The sequence below is a fragment of the Sminthopsis crassicaudata genome, chromosome 6, assembly GCF_048593235.1.
Source record: "Sminthopsis crassicaudata isolate SCR6 chromosome 6, ASM4859323v1, whole genome shotgun sequence".
NCBI lineage: Eukaryota > Metazoa > Chordata > Mammalia > Dasyuromorphia > Dasyuridae > Sminthopsis > Sminthopsis crassicaudata.
The window spans coordinates 246,614,546-246,623,588 of NC_133622.1; positions in this window are offsets into that span (position 1 = coordinate 246,614,546).

Sequence of the window (9,043 nt, forward strand, 5' to 3'; positions counted from 1 at the left end):
CATGAAGTCGGCCTCTATTTGGGATAAAGGCAAAAGTTTGGATGAGCAGGACATATTTATTTGACATTTTTGCCTCCTGGATATTATTCATCTAGTTCCTTCAGAAAAGTTTTTCCTTCTCATCTCTTGGGTGCAAGTCAAACAAATATTTTGACCAGAGTCTGAGAGTGAGTTTCTCCAAGGACCAGTTAGCCCAGCAACTCTGCACCTGTGTCCTTCATCATAAAAAATTCCAAACTTTACAAAAAAAAAGTTTGGGAATCTTCTTGCTTGTTTTTTGTCTCTGGAGCTTTCACAACTTTGAAGGGATCTGAAATGCCCAAAAGACTCTCTGATCTTTTTCATGCTAGGTCAACCCAGAAATTCTCTCCTTAAGTGTAGATATTAAAATCAAAAGTGAATTATTAGTCAGTAAAAAGGGTGATAAAAATAATATTTTCAGAAAGAGCAATTATTTTTTATTATAGCTTTTTGTTTACAAGATCTATGCAGGAGTAATCTTTCAGCATTGACAATTGCAAAACCTTTAGCTCCAACTTTTCCCCTCTTTCCCCTACCCCTTTCCCCAGATGGCAGGTTGACCAATAACTGTTAAATATGTCAAAGTATAAGTTAAATACAATATATGCATACATGTCCAAACAGTTATTTTGCTTTTAAAAAAGAATTGGACTTTGAAATAGTGTACAATTAACTTGTGAAGGAAATAAAACATAGAGGGATTGGGAATTCTATGTAGTGGTTCATAGTCATTTCCCAGAATTCAGAAAGAGCAGTTATTTTGAAAGGCTTGTTCAGGACAAAATTTCAGACACAGAATTTGATTTGAAAACATGTTCAAGAAAACTTCAAAGAAAAATAAATTATTTTAGCAAAGTCGCAGGATACAAAATAAATCCACATAAATCCTCAGGATTTTTATACATTACCAACACAATCCAATAGCAAGAGATACAAAGAGAAATTCCATTCAAAATAACAGTCGATAGTATAAAATATTTGGGAATATATCTACCAAAGGAGAGTCAGGAATTATATGAGCAAAATTACAAAACACTTGCCACAAAAATAAAGTCAGATTTAAATAATTGGAAAGACATTCAGTGTTCTTGGATAGGCCGAGCGAATATAATAAAGATGACAATACTCCCCAAACTAATCTATTTATTTAGTGCTATACCAATCAGACTCCCAAGAAACTATTTTAATGACCTAGAAAAAATAACAACAAAATTCATATGGAAGAACAAAAGGTCGAGAATTGCAAGGGAACTAATGAAAAAAAAGTCAGAGGAAGGTGGTCTAAGTGTACCTGATTTAAAGCTATATTATAAAGCAACAGTCACCAAAACCATTTGGTATTGGCTAAGAAATAGACTAGTTGATCAGTGGCATAGGTTAGGTTCACAGGGCAAGATAGTGAATAAAAATAGCAATCTAATCTTTGACAAACCCAAAGATCCCAAATTTTGGGATAAGAATTCATTATTTGACAAAAACTGCTGGGAAAACTGGAAATTAGTATGGCAGAAACTAGGCATGGACCCACATATAACACCACATACTAAGATTAGATCAAAATGGGTCCAAGATTTAGGCATAAAGAACGAAATCATAAATAAATTGGAGGAACATGGGATGGTTTACCTCTCAGAATTGTGGAGGAGGAAGGAGTTTGTGTCCAAGGGAGAACTAGAGACCATTATTGATCACAAAATAGAGCATTTTGATTGATTACACCAAATGAAAAAGTTTCTGCACAAACAAAACTAATGCAAACAAGATTAGAAGGGAAGTAACAAATTGGGAAAAAATTTTTACAGTTAAAGGTTCTGATAAAGGCCTCATCTCCAAAATATACAGAGAATTGACTTTAATTTATAAGAAATCAAGCCATTCTCCAATTGACAAATGGTCAAAGGATATGAACAGACAATTTTCAGATGATGAAATTAAAACTATTTCCACTCATATGAAAGAGTCTTCCAAATCACTATTGATCAGAGAAATGCAAATTAAGACAACTCTGAGGTATCATTACACACCTGTCAGATTGGCTAAGATGACAGGAACAAATAACGATGAATGTTGGAGGGGCTGTGGGAAAACTGGGAAACTGATGCATTGTTGGTGGAGTTCTGAAAGAATCCAACCATTCTGGAGAGCAATCTGGAATTATGCCCAAAAAGTTATCAAAATGTACATACCCTTTGACCCAGCCATACTACTACTGGGCTTATACCCCAAGGAACTACTAGAGAAGGGAAAGGGTCCTGTATGTGCCAAAATGTTTGTGGCAGCCCTTTTCATAGTGGCTAGAAGCTGGAAGATGAATGGATGTCCATCAATTGGAGAATGGTTGGGTAAACTATGGTATATGAATGTTATGGAATATTATTGTTCTATAAGAAATGACCAACAGGAGAAATACAGAGAGGCTTGGAGAGACTTACATCAACTGATGCTGAGTGAAACGGGCAGAACCAGAAGATCATTATACACTTCAACAATGATACTGTACGAGGATATATGCTGATGGAAGTGGATTTCTTCAACATAGAGAAGAGCTAATCCCATTCCAATTGATTAATGATGGACAGAACCAGCTACATCCAGAAAAGGAACACTGGGGAATGAATGTAAACTGTTATTTTTACCTTCTGAATCCAATTCTTCCTGTGCAACAAAAAATTCGGTTCTACACACATATATTGTATCTAGAATATACTGTAATATATTTAACATATATAAGACTGCTTGCCATCTGGGGGAGGGGGTTGGGGGAGGAAGGGAAAAAATCTGAATAGAAGTAAGTGCAAGGGATAATGTTGTAAAAAATTACCCATGCATATGTACTGTCAAAAAAATGTTATAATTATAAAATAAAATAAAAATTTAAAAAAAAAGAAAAATAAACTTGGGCAGAATTTTGATTGCAATTTCAGAAAGAGAAAAGGCAAGGTATTCTTACAGATCTGAGCTCTGAGATCTTATACTTGCTACAGGCTCAATCACAGGTGTATCCTGGACCCCATAGTTGGTGATGCTTCTTTCTGGGTCAGTATCCAACCTAAGCTTTAACTGGCCTTGGGCTGGGGGAAAAATCCCTAAATCTAAGCTTTTATATACCAGGCCAATCCACAATTTAATTTGAGGAGCTATTCTAATGATATTTGAAGGGACGTACTAGAAGAACTTTGCAGTATTGCTTTCTTTGTTCCACTATTTGGGCTGAATTGGAATTCCTTGAAATATAATGTCCAGGAACCATTTTAGTCACAGTTTTCTGGTGTACTAATAATGCTTAAACTTTCTTTCTTCAATGTCTTAATGGTTAGTTGTTTTGAAATATATATTTTTTTCTAATTTTATATTTATTATTGTTATTTTTAAATTCATTAGTCACATTGAGGAATTATTTTTGTTGCATTCTAATTTTCAAAAAAAATTTTCATATTTGTTATTCTAAGCTGAAGAGTCTTCCAATAATTTGTTTTTTAGGCCACATTTATTTTTGCATTTTTCCACTATCATTCAATATTAAAAATAATTTTAATTTCTTAAAAACACAATGTATCACATTTTAAGCTAACCTAATGAAAACCAGTGTGAATTCAAATTATTTATTAAACATTATATGCATTTCTAAGTGTATATCTATAATGAGAAATTAAGTCAAATACTTAAGCCAATTCCTTATCTGGAAAATTCTCAGGTATACATAGAGTAGGCAGGGATTTGAAAATTAATATAAATCTTGAAGATAGTAAAGAAAAATATGATATGAAGCTAGGAAAAGTCACCATTTCTTTTTCTTAATACACTCCTACACACACACACACACACATACACACACATACACACCAAAATATGATTGTATATATTGGATGGGGATGTGAAATATGATGTCTCTGAATTATTTCTATATTTATTTTGCTAATTAATAATAATTTACAGAATTTTTTCATGTAACAAGTAATAACTTTAAATTCATTTTCCCCAAAAATCCCCTATTCAAATCTTCTGTCAATTTATTAACTGGGAAATATTTTATATATTCCTATATTTGGTTCAGTTCCCTATTTATTTATGAAATAAGATGTTCTTCAAAGACATTTGGTGCATATATATATATATATATATATATATATATATATATATATATATATATATATACATATATATATATATATACACAAATATATGTATGTATATACATATATGTTACTTTTTGTAACTTTTCTTCCCATTTTAGTTACATTTTTTTTGCAAATCAATTTTAATTTCCAGTACTTTTTTTTATTAGGTTTCCGGTGATTCTTTTTATCTCTTCTTTGGTCACAAGTTCTTCCCTTATCCATAGATCTGACAGGTCTATTCTTCCATGCTCCTTCAATTTAAGTATATTAACACTCTTAATCTCTAAATTATTTCTCTTTTCTAATGTTATCTTAATTTTAATGTGTTATAGTGGTCTATAGCTAGTTCTGCTAAATTGCCTTCCAGTTTTGCCTACAAATTTTCTCCAATGGTGCGTTGCATTGTGAAAGCTAGGATCTATAGGTTTATCAAAGTCTGGATTACCAAGGTCCTTATTGTGTATTGTATAATACATACAGTATGTGTATTGTGTCATTAATCTATTCCTCTGAGCTAGTACTTTGTTTCTTAGCCACTAGTACTTTGTCATATAGTTTATAATCTGCTGTTGCAACACTAGTTTTCATATTTTTTTTTGGACTGTCTTGATACTCTTGGCTTTTGTTGTTCCAGATGATTTCTATGTGATTTTGTTTTAATCTCCATACAATGATACTTTTGAAATTTCATTCATATGGAACTGAAAAATTAATTAACTTAGGTATAATTGTCTTTTTATTAATCTTTGGTTTTCAACTCTTTACTCTCTCTAGTTGTGGTAACAAAATGATATTTGTGTCATAAAACGCATTTTATTGCTACTTATTAATTACACTCACCACTTAAATATGTCTTGTTGTAATTCTCCAAAATTGCAGAATGATCAAACATCCAGATATTGAGTCCCATATTGTTGAAAGGAGTACTCTACCAGGCTCATATTGACTCCAGTTAAAGTTGACACTCCACTGACACAGAAACTCTATAGATAAAACAAAATTTAAATGTGTATTATTTCATTTGATGCAATAATCTGTTAAGGCAATTCCAAGGCCACATAAATATATGCTAAATACAAATAGCTCAATACTTTAAATTCAAAACCTAAAAGAGTCTATATGGGTATTTACTTCAAATACCCCCCTTATAATCACTGGATTATGATGGTCATTTAAGCGAAGAATGCAGTCCAAAGCAGCAATGCCATTCACATTGTCACTTTTTAGTCACCTTTTTATATGAAACCTTTGAGTCCATATCGTCCACTGCTCATATGAATTACTGATGAGAAAATTGTCAATATTTATTTGAGAATCTAATAACCTCCATTTCTGTACTCACTTTTGTTCCCTAACACTATTCTTACAGTCCTCAGTTCATGAAATGCCAAGGTCCATTTTATTTCTAGAATGCATTTAGAATTTTTGTTTCTTCGTTTTTCAAAGGCTTTTAACAAAAGTCAAATCTCTTTATCCTATCTTCTCCAGATGATGTTGTATACAAATATTTCATACTGCCATGCTCTTTCTAACCTCATTTGTTTATATGTATATATGTGTGTAAATGTTGTGCCTTTGTCTTCTCCTCAAAGTCAACCAAAATTGAGCTTATTATCTCTCTGAAATGAAATTATTACAAAAAGATAGAAAATTTGAGACTGTTTAAATTTCAAAATGAGAAATAAACCTTGGTAATGGTTGATAAGTGAAGTTCTTTTAAATTATTGTAAAATAGAACCAAGATAACATAATAGGGAAAGAACCTGCATGAAGTCTTTCAAATTCTCTTGGTTATAAGCCACTACAGAATAATGTGTTGAAATGAATTCAGAAATGGCTGAACTAACAAAGGGATGAGTTCAAACAACTGGCCAACTTAAGCCAACTTAGAAAGTCCACAAGAAGGGTATGTTTCATTAGGGTAAAAGGGGTTTACCCTTTTACCCAGGTAGTTTCCAGGCAAGCTAGAAGCAATCTGAATACAAATGAGCAAACAGCAAGACTTCAAACTCCATGACAGGTTAGTATTGAGGTCCTGCAGCCCCAGCAGAAGAAGCATCTGGCAATGCCCCTCCATCTCCCAAATAGAATCCAATCTTACCATGTAAATATAAAAAAATTAGGCTGGAAAATGAAGATACACTAACCAAAAAAAGTTAGTATGATGATAGAAATTATTGAAACACAGATAGAACAAAAGCAATTTAAAAATTTGAGTTACAGATTCTTTCTTCACACTCATTGAGAATGCAAGCAATTCAATATAGTTTATATTTATATAGATATTCAAAATGCTTTTATGATAGTCAAATTGTGAAAGAAAACATAAACCAAAACAATCCAAAACACCTCAAGCAAAATAAATGAACTTTTAAAAAGTATGCTTCACTCTGCATTCAGGCACTATTAGTTCTTTTTCTGTTTGTGAATAGCATTTTCATCATGAGTCATTCAGAGTTGCCTTGGATCATTGCATTGCTGATAATATTTATGTTATTCACAGCTGATCACCTTACAATATTGCTGTTCCTTTGTACATAATCCATTTCAGTTTGCATCTGCTCATGGAAGACGTTCCAGGTTTTCTTTTTTTTTTAGAGAATTCTGTTTATCCTTTCTTATGACACAATAATATTTACATCATAATTACATATCACAGTCTATTTAATAATTTCCCTATTGATGAGTAACCCCTCATTCTTTTTTTTTTACTCTAGAACAGAGCTGCTATGAGTATTTTTGTACATAAAGGCCCTTTTCCTATGTTTTTTTTATCTTTTGGGGGATACAGAATTAGTAGTGATATTGTTAATTCACATGGTATGCATGGAGCCATTTGGCCATGTTTCCAACTGCTCTTCCAAATGGTTAATCAGGTTACTACTCTACCAATGTACATTGATATTTCATTTTCCTCCACACCCCCTCTAACTATTGTTATTTTTCCTCTTCTATTCTATTGCCCAATCAAAAACATATGTTGTGGTGCTTCAGAATACTTTTAATTTGCATTTCTACAAGTGATAGTGTGTTTTTTTCATATGGCTATAGACATCTAAGGTTATTTCATCTGAAAATGGTTCTTATCTTTTGATCATTTATCAATTAGGGAATAACTCTTTTTTGATTTTTTAAATTAATTTTATCATTATAACATTTTTTGACAGTACATATGCATAAGTAATTTTTTACAGCATTGTCTCTTGTACTCCCTTCTGTTCTGTTCTGAATTTTTCCCCTACTTCCCTCCACCGCCTCTCTAGATGGCAGGCATTCTCATACATATTAAATATGTTGTAGTATATCCTAACTACAATATATATGTACAGAACCGAATTTTGCTGTTGTTGTTGTTGTTGTTGCAAAGGAAGAATTGGATTCGGAAGGTAAAAATAACCTGGGGAGAAAAAAAATGCTAACACTTTACACTCATTTCCCAGTGTTCCTTCTCTGGGTGTAAATGATTCTGTCCATCATTGATTAATTGGAATTGGATTAAATCTTCTCTATGTTGAAGATATCTACTTCCATTAGAATATATCCTCATATAGTATTGTTGAAGTGTCTAATGATCTCCTAGTTCTACTCGTTTCACTCAGCATCAGTTGATGTAAGTCTCTTCAAGCCTCTCTGTATTCATCTTGATGGTCATGTTTTACAGAACAATAATATTCCACAACATTCATATACGATAATTTACCCAACCATTCTCCAATTGATGGGCATCCATTTATTTTCCAGCTTCTAGCCACTATGAAAAGAGCTGCCACACACATTTTGGCACATACAGGTCCTTTTCCCTTCTTTAGTATTTCCTTGGGATATAAGCCCAGTATTAGCACTGCTGGATCAAAGGGTATGCACAGTTTGATAACTTTTTGGGTATAATTCCAGATTGCTCTCCAGAATGGTTGGATTCTTTCACAACTCCACCAACAATGCATCAGTGTCCCAGTTTTCTCACATCCCCTCCAACATTCATCATTATTTGTTCCTGTCATCTTAGCCAATCTGACAGGTGTGTAATGGTATCTCAGAGTTGTCTTAATTTGCATTTCTCTGATCAATAGTGATTTGGAACACTCTTTCATATGAGTGGAAATAGTTTTAATTTCATCATCTGAAAATTGTCTGTTCATATCCTTTGACCATTTTTCAATTGGAGAATGGCTTGATTTCTTATAAATTAAAGTCAATTCTCTGTATGTTTTGGAGATGAGGCCTTTATCAGAACCTTTAACTGTAAAAATGTTTTCCCAATTAGGAGGACTTAGAACAAAGTCCAATGCCATTGACATTGTAAGACCTAGGACAATACAAAATTAAGTTAAATTGTTATGTCTCTTCCTAAAATTCCAAAATCATTGTAGTGTTAAGAAAATGTGGGAAATGAATGGAAAGAAAGCAGAGTAAAAAGATTAAGGATAAGGAATAAGGATAATAATGAAGACTGAATGGATTGTTTTAATTGTAGTTTCTCAAACTTCAAAAGCAATCTCATTATTCAGAAGAAAAATATTTGCAGAAATTATCAACTCAACCATAGGCAACATGAAAACAATTTGTTTTAATAGGAATTAAAAAAAATGGTGGGACCAGGGTCATTTTTGATTTGCTAATCCCTAGATCATAGTCAGTACATAATCTTCTGATTGTTCATTTGAGGAAAATTTCCCTATGTCTTATATTTCCCAGACATAAAAGAATGGAAAACCTTAGTGCAAGTATAGCATCTTGTAAGTAGATGGATATACATGGCACTTGTTGACATTATAACTTTATATTTTTCAGTATCTTAGATATATTTTCATATTATTCTTATATTGATAGAACTCCAATCCAGAATCACATAGATTGAATTGTCCCCAAGTCCATCAAAGTTTTTAAATAAATATAGATATTTT